Source organism: Adiantum capillus-veneris, chromosome 28 (assembly GCF_014529385.1).
Source record: "Adiantum capillus-veneris isolate H3 chromosome 28, ASM1452938v2, whole genome shotgun sequence".
NCBI lineage: Eukaryota > Viridiplantae > Streptophyta > Polypodiopsida > Polypodiales > Pteridaceae > Adiantum > Adiantum capillus-veneris.
In genome coordinates this window covers 126,975,899-126,985,808 of record NC_140958.1, presented here as the reverse complement: position 1 = coordinate 126,985,808, position 9,910 = coordinate 126,975,899, and positions in this window count along the sequence as shown.

The following is a 9,910-nucleotide window of genomic DNA, read 5'->3' as shown; positions in this document are numbered from 1 at the left end:
GGTTACTTTTCAAGTAAGACCACCACAAGAGAAATCTTAATGGCAGGCATATGGTGGCCAAAATTTTTTGCAGATGCCAAAGAATATGTTCGAAGGTGTGATGCATGTCAACGAGCGAAAATGTCAACCCGTGTAGATGACATGCCCTTAAGACCAATGATGGGGGCTAGAGCTTTAGCAAAATGGGGTATAGGCTTTGTTAGGCCAATACAATCACTTGCCTATAGAACCCAAGTTCAATATATCATTGTAGCTACGGACTACTTGACCAAGTGGACAGAGGCTAAAGCAACCCAAAAAAATGATGCTAGAACCACAGCTGCATTCCAATATGAAAATGTGTTCACAAGATATGGAATGCCAATAGAAATTATCAGTGCTAGGTGAACTCATTTCCTCAATGAGGTGATTGAGTATTTTCTTAATGAATTTATGGGAATCCATAACAAATCACCTCCCTATCACCCACACGCAAATGGACAAGCTAAGCATACGATTAAAATTCTTAGCTCGGTATTGACTAAAGTGGTTAGTTCAAAACGGACAGATTGGAAAAAGAATCTCCATGCCTCTCTATGGGCTTATAGAGTTTCATTCAAGAAAGCTTTAAATACTACACCCTTTAACCTTGTTTATGGTTTTGATGCCATATTGCCAATAGAATTTCTATTGCCGATACTAAGGGTAGCTAAGGATCTTGAGTGAACTGGTCATGAATTGTCAGAGAGACTTGAAGATTTAGAAAATCTTGATGAGCACACGCTAATTGCTACAGATCATATCTATGCACAAAAGTAGAAACAAAAACAAATTTTTTATTCCCATCTAACTACAAAAATCTTCAAAAAAGGGGACTTAGTTTTAGTCTATTCCCTTAAGCAACACATTCCCAAGTTTACGAAAAAGGAAAACGGACCATTTATCATTGAAGATGTATCTCCAAATGGAGTAGTTAAGTTGTCCACCCTAGATGGCGAACCAATGGCTAATTGGATTAGTGGATGTCGTTTAAAGAAGTACAATTTTCCGCTAACCAATGAATTGCTAGAGAAGATGCATGCAGCAAAGCAAAGAAAGATAAAATGATAGCAAATTATTAATGAAGCCCAAGAGAATGCAAAGCAAAGAAAGATAAAATGATAGCAAATTATTATTGAAGCCCAAGAGAAAGCTCGGCTTTGAGTACTCAAAAGGAAAGCTACTCTCAAAATTAAACAAATACCTATTCCCATCAACACTCAGGAACTAGATGACCGACTATGGAAATTACAGAAAGATGCAGTGCCAATAGATGATGAATGGTTAGATGGAATGGACCTTTGCATCAAAGTACAACTGAACAATCATAGCACAAATGCATTGGTCGATACAGGAGCTTGAGTAAATGCAGTCATTTATTCCACGTACAAGAAAGCAACAAGTCAGCCTTTGATAGCAGGAATATCGACTATTAAAGGATACCACAAGAATCCAACACCGACACCACTGGGAGTAGTCAACTTAAATGTGATAGTACATGGATGTTCATGCCCTCATCAATTTGTATGCTCACCAGATGAACACATGAATGAAACAATGATCCTTGGAATCTCATGGATGTGAACTTATAAGGCAGTACCAGATTGGGGTACCAATCAGTTCAAGCTATCACCTAAAGGCGGATAACTCATTGTTCCAATTGCACCAAGCATAGAGGAATGGAAAGGAGGTTACCACAGTAGAGAAAACCACAAAGCATTCAATCTTCTCCATCCTATAGACAAGCAAATGCTACAAGTAGCATACAAGGAGTCAGGAAAATTTGGGTACCAAGGTACAACTTAAAGACAAGCTGATTTAAATTTGGGTGCCCAAAACATCATCTATTGTACCAAAGACGGTTCCAAGGTTCAAAGCACAAGGAGGAGCATCTTTGAGCAGAGAGCCTAAAACAAAATGGATATGGAGGAAAAAGGAGCACTTACTTCAAAAACACGAGCGTCTTGTGAAGTTGTCCTTTAACTTCCTCTAGGATCTCCTAGAGTAAAAACTTTCTTTTTAAAACCGTATAGCTTAAGATTGTCGTCTTTTGCTGTGTAGAGGTAGCTTGGAAGTAAGTCCTACTTGCTACGTACTTTTAGGATTTTAGGATTTTTGGATTAGATTAGGATTTTGAGAATGATCGATTGACGAGACAAGTCTTAAGATCAAGACTCAAAAAACCATTAAAAAAAAAAAACAAGTGATTGTGGACACTTTCCACAACCCCATTCTACTAGAACGTAGGAGTAGGGTAAGTATAATTTGAGGTCGATTTCAGAACATTGCTCTCTCCAAAAGAATCAATCGTGAGTTGAGGGATCATGAGAAGAATTACCCTACTCATGATTTGGAACTTTTAGCAGTTATACATGCGCTAAAGTTATGGAGACTTTATCTTCTCGGACGCAAGTTTCAGCTGGTTACAGACCACAAGAGCTTAAAATGGATTTTTACTCAACCTATTCTCAACATGCGACAACAGCGATGGATAGAGCTATTACAAGAATATGACCTTGACATAAAGTATAGACCAGGGAAGGAAAATGCAGTTGCAGATGGTCTTAGTCAAAAATCCTTTCTCGGAGCTATCTCTATTCCAAATAACCCTATCTGGGATAGAATCAAAGAAGCATCTTTAGTAGATCCAGAATACCAGCGTATAGTATCACTAGTCCAGCAGAATAAGATGCCTGAAGCTAAAGATTACTCTCTTATGGGAGGATGTCTTTACTACAGACACAGACTCTGTGTACCCAGAGATCCAGCCTTAAAGAAGGCCATTTTGTATGAAGCACACGATAGCCCTACATCCGGACATCCAGGCTATGCTAAGACTCTTCATGCTGTCAGGAGGAGTTACTTTTGGTCTGGAATGAAAGGAGACATGCTTCGCTATGTGAGGCAATGTCTTTCTTGTCAGCGGATAAAGGCCAAAAGGATCAATTTACCAAGGCAACTTCAACCTCTTGACATACCCCAGATGAAATGGGAATGCATCAGTATGGATTTTGTTACAGGATTACCTTCTACGGGATGTTATGATTCTGTTTTCATGGTTGTTGATATGCTCACAAAAGTGGATCATGTAATACCCGTAAAGACAACCTTTACTGCTTCAGATGTTAGCCGGGTATTCATCAAGGAGATTTTTAGGCTACATGGTCTACCCAAGCGTATCGTCAATGATAGAGACGCCAAGTTTACATCAAAATTTTGGACTTCTCTTTTCCAATCTATTGGGTCGCAATTAGCTTTCAGTACAGCATATCATCCGCAGACAGATGGGCAAACTGAAAGAGTTAATCAAGTCATCGAGACATTCTCAGAGCCTATTGTTCGCAAGAACCAAAGAAGTGGTTACAATATCTACCTTTGGTGGAGTATGCTTATAATTCTTCCAAACACAGAAGCATTGGAATGTCACCCTTCAAAGCTCTTTATGGACAGGACTGTTTAGCACCACTGAACTTCTCAGATCCAACCATCAGGGTAGAAGTCTCTAGGAAGATGTTAGAAGATATGGAAGCTCAGACTAGAGCTATTCGCCAGGACATTCAGGCAGCTCAGGATAGGCAAAAGCACTATGCAGATAAGAACCGTTCAGAAAGAACTTTCAAAGAAGGGGATAAGGTTTTTTTGCGAGTCCGACCAAAGAAATTTTGTTAACTTGAAAAAATTTTGTTCAAACTTAGTGAAACTTGTGCAGAGACCTTAACAAGTTAGATACTTGGGCAAAACAAGCCAAAAAGTGTAAAAAACTAAGAAAAGTAAATAATTGTGATTATTTACTACTGAGACACAAAGACAGATTTTTTGACTTTTGAACTTGTACAGTGTTAGACCAATATAAACAAAGGCCACCCGGAAATTTTGGATTCAATCGGATCCAAATTAGTACATGTTCACTTAGTTTTCAGGTTGCAGATTAGTCCTTTGACTTTCTGCAAAAGTAGGATCCAAAAGTCTCAACTGCTAACTCACTTAGCCTGATTTGAGGTGATACGCATAGATCATTCACAATAGTTAGCAAAAACTATACAGTCTTTGTGAAAGAATAGCTAACTTGATTAAAACTGATACAGGAATCACGTTGCAGACAAGGAATACAGCTTGACAGAAGTTGCAATCAAGTCAAGTGGAAGAAATTGACAAACAAGTCAATCCAAGGGTAAGTACTCCATACAGGACTTCACAAGTCTATATGAACCTCAGATCTGGTCGTATACTAGGAAACCAAAGCATATTGGGAGAAACTGCTAGTAGAGTATCCATGAAAGAGAGTGTTAATCAAGGCAAGCACTTGGACACTATCTTTGAAGAAGTCTCAACTGCCACTTTTTCAGAATCAACATCTGAAATGTCTTCCTATTCGACTCATTCAAAAACCGGAATGACAATGCGCTATAATCATATACTCTCTTTTTATAAAACTAATCGCCATGGAGCTCAGGTTTACTTGGATCCTAATGAAGAATATGCTATTCGCATTGATGACCATGGCATAGAGTTTGAAGAGAAAATCAGGGCAAACAAACAAACAAACAAGGAAAAATGTACATGGCGAGCACTTGGACACTATCTTTGAAAAAGTCTCAGTAGCCACTTTTTCAGAATCAACATCTGAAATGTGAGTGTTAATCAAGGCGAGCACTTGGACACTATCTTTGAAGAAGTCTCAGCAGCCACTTTTTCAGAATCAACATCTGAAATGTCTTCCTATTCGACTCATTCAAAAACCGGAACGACAATGCGCTATAATCATATACCCTCTTTTTATAAAACTAATCGCCATGGAGCTCAGGTTTACTTGGATCCTAATGAAGAATATGCTATTCGCATTGATGACCATGGCATAGAGTTTGAAGAGAAAATCAGGGCAAACAAACAAGGAAAAATGTACATGGATAGAAATGAAACTCAGTATTTACAAGTTGAAAACTCTGACATATAGACAAATGGGGGTTAGAGGTAAAATACCATAATTTCAGATATGGCAGCAAAAGAAGGACCACCAACTTTAGAATTCAAGGAATACAATCAAGTTGTTGGGAGGATAATCCTAGGATCGGAGTCTATTGTTGGGAGGATAGAAATGTCAAAGATCTTCTATGGACTTTGCATGCCAAATCAAGACAGTTAACACCCATGAAGATCATCTATATCTTCAAAATCAAAGATAAGGGTTCGGCAGATCTACCAACCTACCTGTTTAGGGATTGTTATAACAATAACTTTGTTATGATGACTCCAGAGGAGGTGGAACAAACCAAATATTAAGGGTACTCCATAAGGGATTGAATATTGGGCCAAGGACCAGCCAAGGACCAAAAACTATTCCACAAGAAGAACTCTGTGAGAGATCTTTTGAGAGTAATGTTAAAAAATCCGGGTGACACTATGAGGGCACATATCTAACCTCACCATCCTATCTTATTGCAATATTAGCAAGAACCACAATTAATTTGTCAAACCATGGGATGAAGCTGACTCTAAGGTCTCTGACCCGACCCAAAAAGCGCACCATTGTACCATGAAATGAACATAATGAAAAAAGTTACTATTTTTAGCAGTTTTCCAAATTCTGTCAGTGCCATGATGTTTAGAATGTTTTAAAGCTTCGAAATGTGAATAAAAATAATTTTTGTAAAAAAATTCCAAAAATAGTAAGTTTTTGGTCACCCGACCCGTCCACTTTTGACCGTCTCGAAAAACTGCACCCGTACCCCGAATTTCAAAAACTGAATTTTCGGACCCCGGGGGCTGCTAAATATGGTAGGTACTCAGGCCAGTACGCCTTAGTTAGAGCTTGCATTTTCGGCATCAAATTCCGACTCGTATGACCCGTTTTAGCCTAAAATCAATTTTTTCCAAAATTGTCCTGGGAGGCACCGGGGGCTCGAGGCTGTGTGGGAGCAGGTTCCAGGCCACTCCAGGTCAACTTTAGCAGCTAGGGGGCGCCTTTTGTCTTTGTGGGAGTCTTGGGAGAGTTTCCAAGCTTGCAACTAAGTGTGAGAGCCAGTTAACCAAGCCAACTGGACACTTGGTGGGTAGGCAACCGGAGTTGCCATGCTTAACTGGAGTAGCTCCCATATGCAAATAGCAAGCAGGTTCGATTTTCAGCTTGAGGAGGCCTATTTAAAGGTGTGCTCACACACACACACACACACACACACACACACACACACACACACACACACACATATGCTCACACACACACCCAGTACACACACACACACACACACCAACACACACCTTGGGAAGGTGCTGCCAGCACACACACAGTTTTTGAAGAAGAAGCAAGGAGGGAGGTGCTGCCAAAATTCTCATCTTGAGGATTCATTGGATCAGAAAATCAAGAGGATTCTCAGCCCCTAATCGCGGTAATTATGGTTTAATTCCAGCTCTTCTTAATTCTCATCATTATTATCCCAAATTCTTCGTCTACTATGCCTACTTTTAGCTATAATTTTCTCTCTAAGTTTACATAGCTATACTCCATTTCATAATCATCATTCGATTAGCTAATTTATGCAGCCATTCATCATTCTTAATCGATGATTAATACATGATTAGGAAAGATTTCTCTCTCTAGGCAGCATAGTTAATAAATTGTTAGCCGGAAATAATGTTGATTTGATGAAATTCATTCTTTTACCATTCAATAGTATTGTGATTAAATTAGACTCAATCTTCTCTCACATTAAGATGTGATTAAAGCTAAAAATTAAACCGTCATTAGGCCAATAAGAAGAGAGTTTTCTATCACATATGCATGCGGTAATTCTGCATCTTCAAATTACACTAGGAAAGTGATTGAGTTACTTATTTCATCTCTCTTGTAAATCAATTAGTAAAATTTTGAATTTCTTAATCATCTAAGCCAAGTGATTAATTTTAGAGCCAGTTCCCATAGGGCAAGTAAAGGACTACCTATAAAATTGCTAGGTCTCAAAGGAAAAATCTAATCTCTTGCATAAGGAGGAGTCTTTAATGATTATAATCTGCCAATTGGTTTGTTATGATGCTCTCGGACTTTAGCTCTTTTTCAAGTTTATCATTTAAAGTAGTGAGTAAAATGGCCCCAGTTAAGAGAACTCGCTTCGGTGGTGCCCACGACCGCGAGGCGGGAACGAGCACTGTGAGTGGAAAGGGAAAAGCTCCCATGGACAAACAAACACCGGCCATCTCGCGGGCCCTTGACAAAGAAATGGAAGAGGTAGGTCATAATTTCATTCAAATTGTTTAATTTAACATTGCACACGTTTAGCTAGGAATGAACATATCCCCAAACATGTTCATTTGTACATTAAAGTCTAAAGTAGGAAAGAATTGATTGATGGGTATGCTGTTTGCAATAGGAAAGAATGTCTTAGTTTGATATCTTAGTTTATTATTCACTCAAAGATGAGTACAGGAACTACTTTACGAACAAAGTAGTGCATCATGTGAACACCATCTCCTAGGCGTATTTTATACGCAATCCAGAAAAGCCATGTAATAAGTTGATCATCAGTTATCCTAAACCTTGAGGGGTTTCGATTCAACTGTCAAGAACAAGTATCCAATTCCAAGGATCGAGAAACTCTTAGACAGGCTCTGCGGCGCCAAAATATTTACAAAGATTGATCTAAGGTCAGGATATTACCAAATTAGGATCAAGGAATCCGATATTCCAAAGACAACTTTCAATACTAGGTATGGACACTACGAATTCACAGTAATGTCTTTTGGTCTAACAAATTCTCCTGCAAGCTTCAATCGACTTATGCAGGATATTTTCATACCTTACCTGTATGATTTTGTCTTGGTTTTCTTTGATGAAATTCTGATCTATTCTAAGAACGAGGCAGATCACGAAGAGCATGTTCGCAAAGTACTTGATCTTCTTCGGGAACACCAACTTTACGCTAAAGAGAGCAAGTGCACCTTTTGCTCACCGAAGGTCGACTATCTTGGATTTGTCATATCGGCTGAAGGGATTTCAGTGGACCCAGACAAAGTCAAGGATATCGTTGATTGGTCTCAACCATCCACCGTCAGTGAAGTAAGAGGATTTCTTGGAATAACGAGATGGTACAAGATTTTTATCAAGGATTATGCACGTATTGATGCACCTTTGACGGAACTCCTGAAAAAAGGAATGAGGATCGAATGGAAGACCGAACATGAGTCTAGCTTTGCTAAGCTAAAAGAATTCTTGGTCTCAGCTCCTATTTTAAAGCTTCCAGACTTCAGTAAAGAATTTGAAGTAGCAACCGATGCTAGCGAATTTGCTCTAGGCGGAGTTCTTACTCAAGAAGGGAGACCAGTGGCGTATACTTCACGAAAGCTGAGGGATCATGAGAAGAATTACCCTACTCATGATTTGGAACTTTTAGCAGTTATACATGCGCTGAAGTTATGGAGACTTTATCTTCTCGGACGCAAGTTTCAGCTGGTTACAGACCACAAGAGCTTAAAATGGATTTTTACTCACCCTATTCTCAACATGCGACAACGGCGATGGATAGATCTATTACAAGAATATGACGTTGACATAAAGTATAGACTAGGGAAGGAAAATGCAATTGCAAATGGTCTTAGCCAAAAATCCTTTCTCGGAGCTATCTCTATTCCAAATAACCCTATCTGGGATAGAATCAAAGAAGCATCTTTAGTAGATCCAGAATATCAGCGTATAGTATCACTAGTCCAACAAAATAAGATGCCTGAAACTAAAGATTACTCTCTTATGGGAGGATGTCTTTACTACAGACATAGACTCTGTGTACCCAGAGATCCAGCCTTAAAGAAGGCCATTTTGTATGAAGCACACGATAGCCCTACATCCGGACATCCAGGCTATGCTAAGACTCTTCATGCTGTCAGGAGGAGTTACTTTTGGTCTGGAATGAAAGGAGATATACTTCGCTATGTGAGGCAATGTCTTTCTTGTCAGCGGATAAAGGCCGAAAGGATCAATTTACCAGGGCAACTTCAACCTCTTGACATACCCTAGATGAAATGGAAATGCATCACTATGAATTTTGTTACAGGATTACCTTCTACGGGAGGTTATGATTCTTTTTTCATGGTTGTTGATATGCTCACAAAGTGGCTCATCTAATACCCGTAAAGACAACCTTTACTGCTTCAGATGTTAGCCGGGTATTCATCAAGGAGACTTTTAGGCTACATGGTCTACCCAAGTGTATCGTCAGTGATAGAGACACCAAGTTTACATCAAAATTTTGGACTTCTCTTTTCCAATATATTGGGTCACAATTAGCTTTCAGTACAGCGTATCATCCGCACACAGGTGGGCAAACTGAAAGAGTTAATCAAGTCATCGAGGACATTCTCAGAGCCTATTGTTCGCAAGAACCAAAGAAGTAGTTACAATATCTACCTTTGGTGGAGTATGCTTATAATTCTTCCGAACACAGAAGCATTGGAATGTCTTTATGGACAGGACTGTTTAGCACCACTGAACTTCTCAGATCCAACCATCAGGGTAGAAGCCTCTAGGAAGATGTTAGAAGATATGGAAGCTCAGTATAGAGCTATTCGCCAGGACATTCAAGCAGCTCAAGATAGGCAAAATCACTATGCAGATAAGAACCGTTCAGAAAGAACTTTCAAAGAAGGGGATAAGGTTTTTCTGCGAGTCCGCCAAAGAAAAGCAACTTATCTCTAGGTAGATATAAGAAGCTAAGCCCAAGGTATTGTGGACCATTCGAGATCATTAAGGTTGTGAGTGATCAGGCCTACAAGCTAAAGTTACCTGCAAAATTGAAGGTTCATGATGTGTTCCACGTCAGCTTACTCAAACCCTATATTCCTAACCCTGATCAATTCTTTGACTCAGATGAGATAGTCATGCCAGCACAAGGAGTTCTCGAGCTCCAAC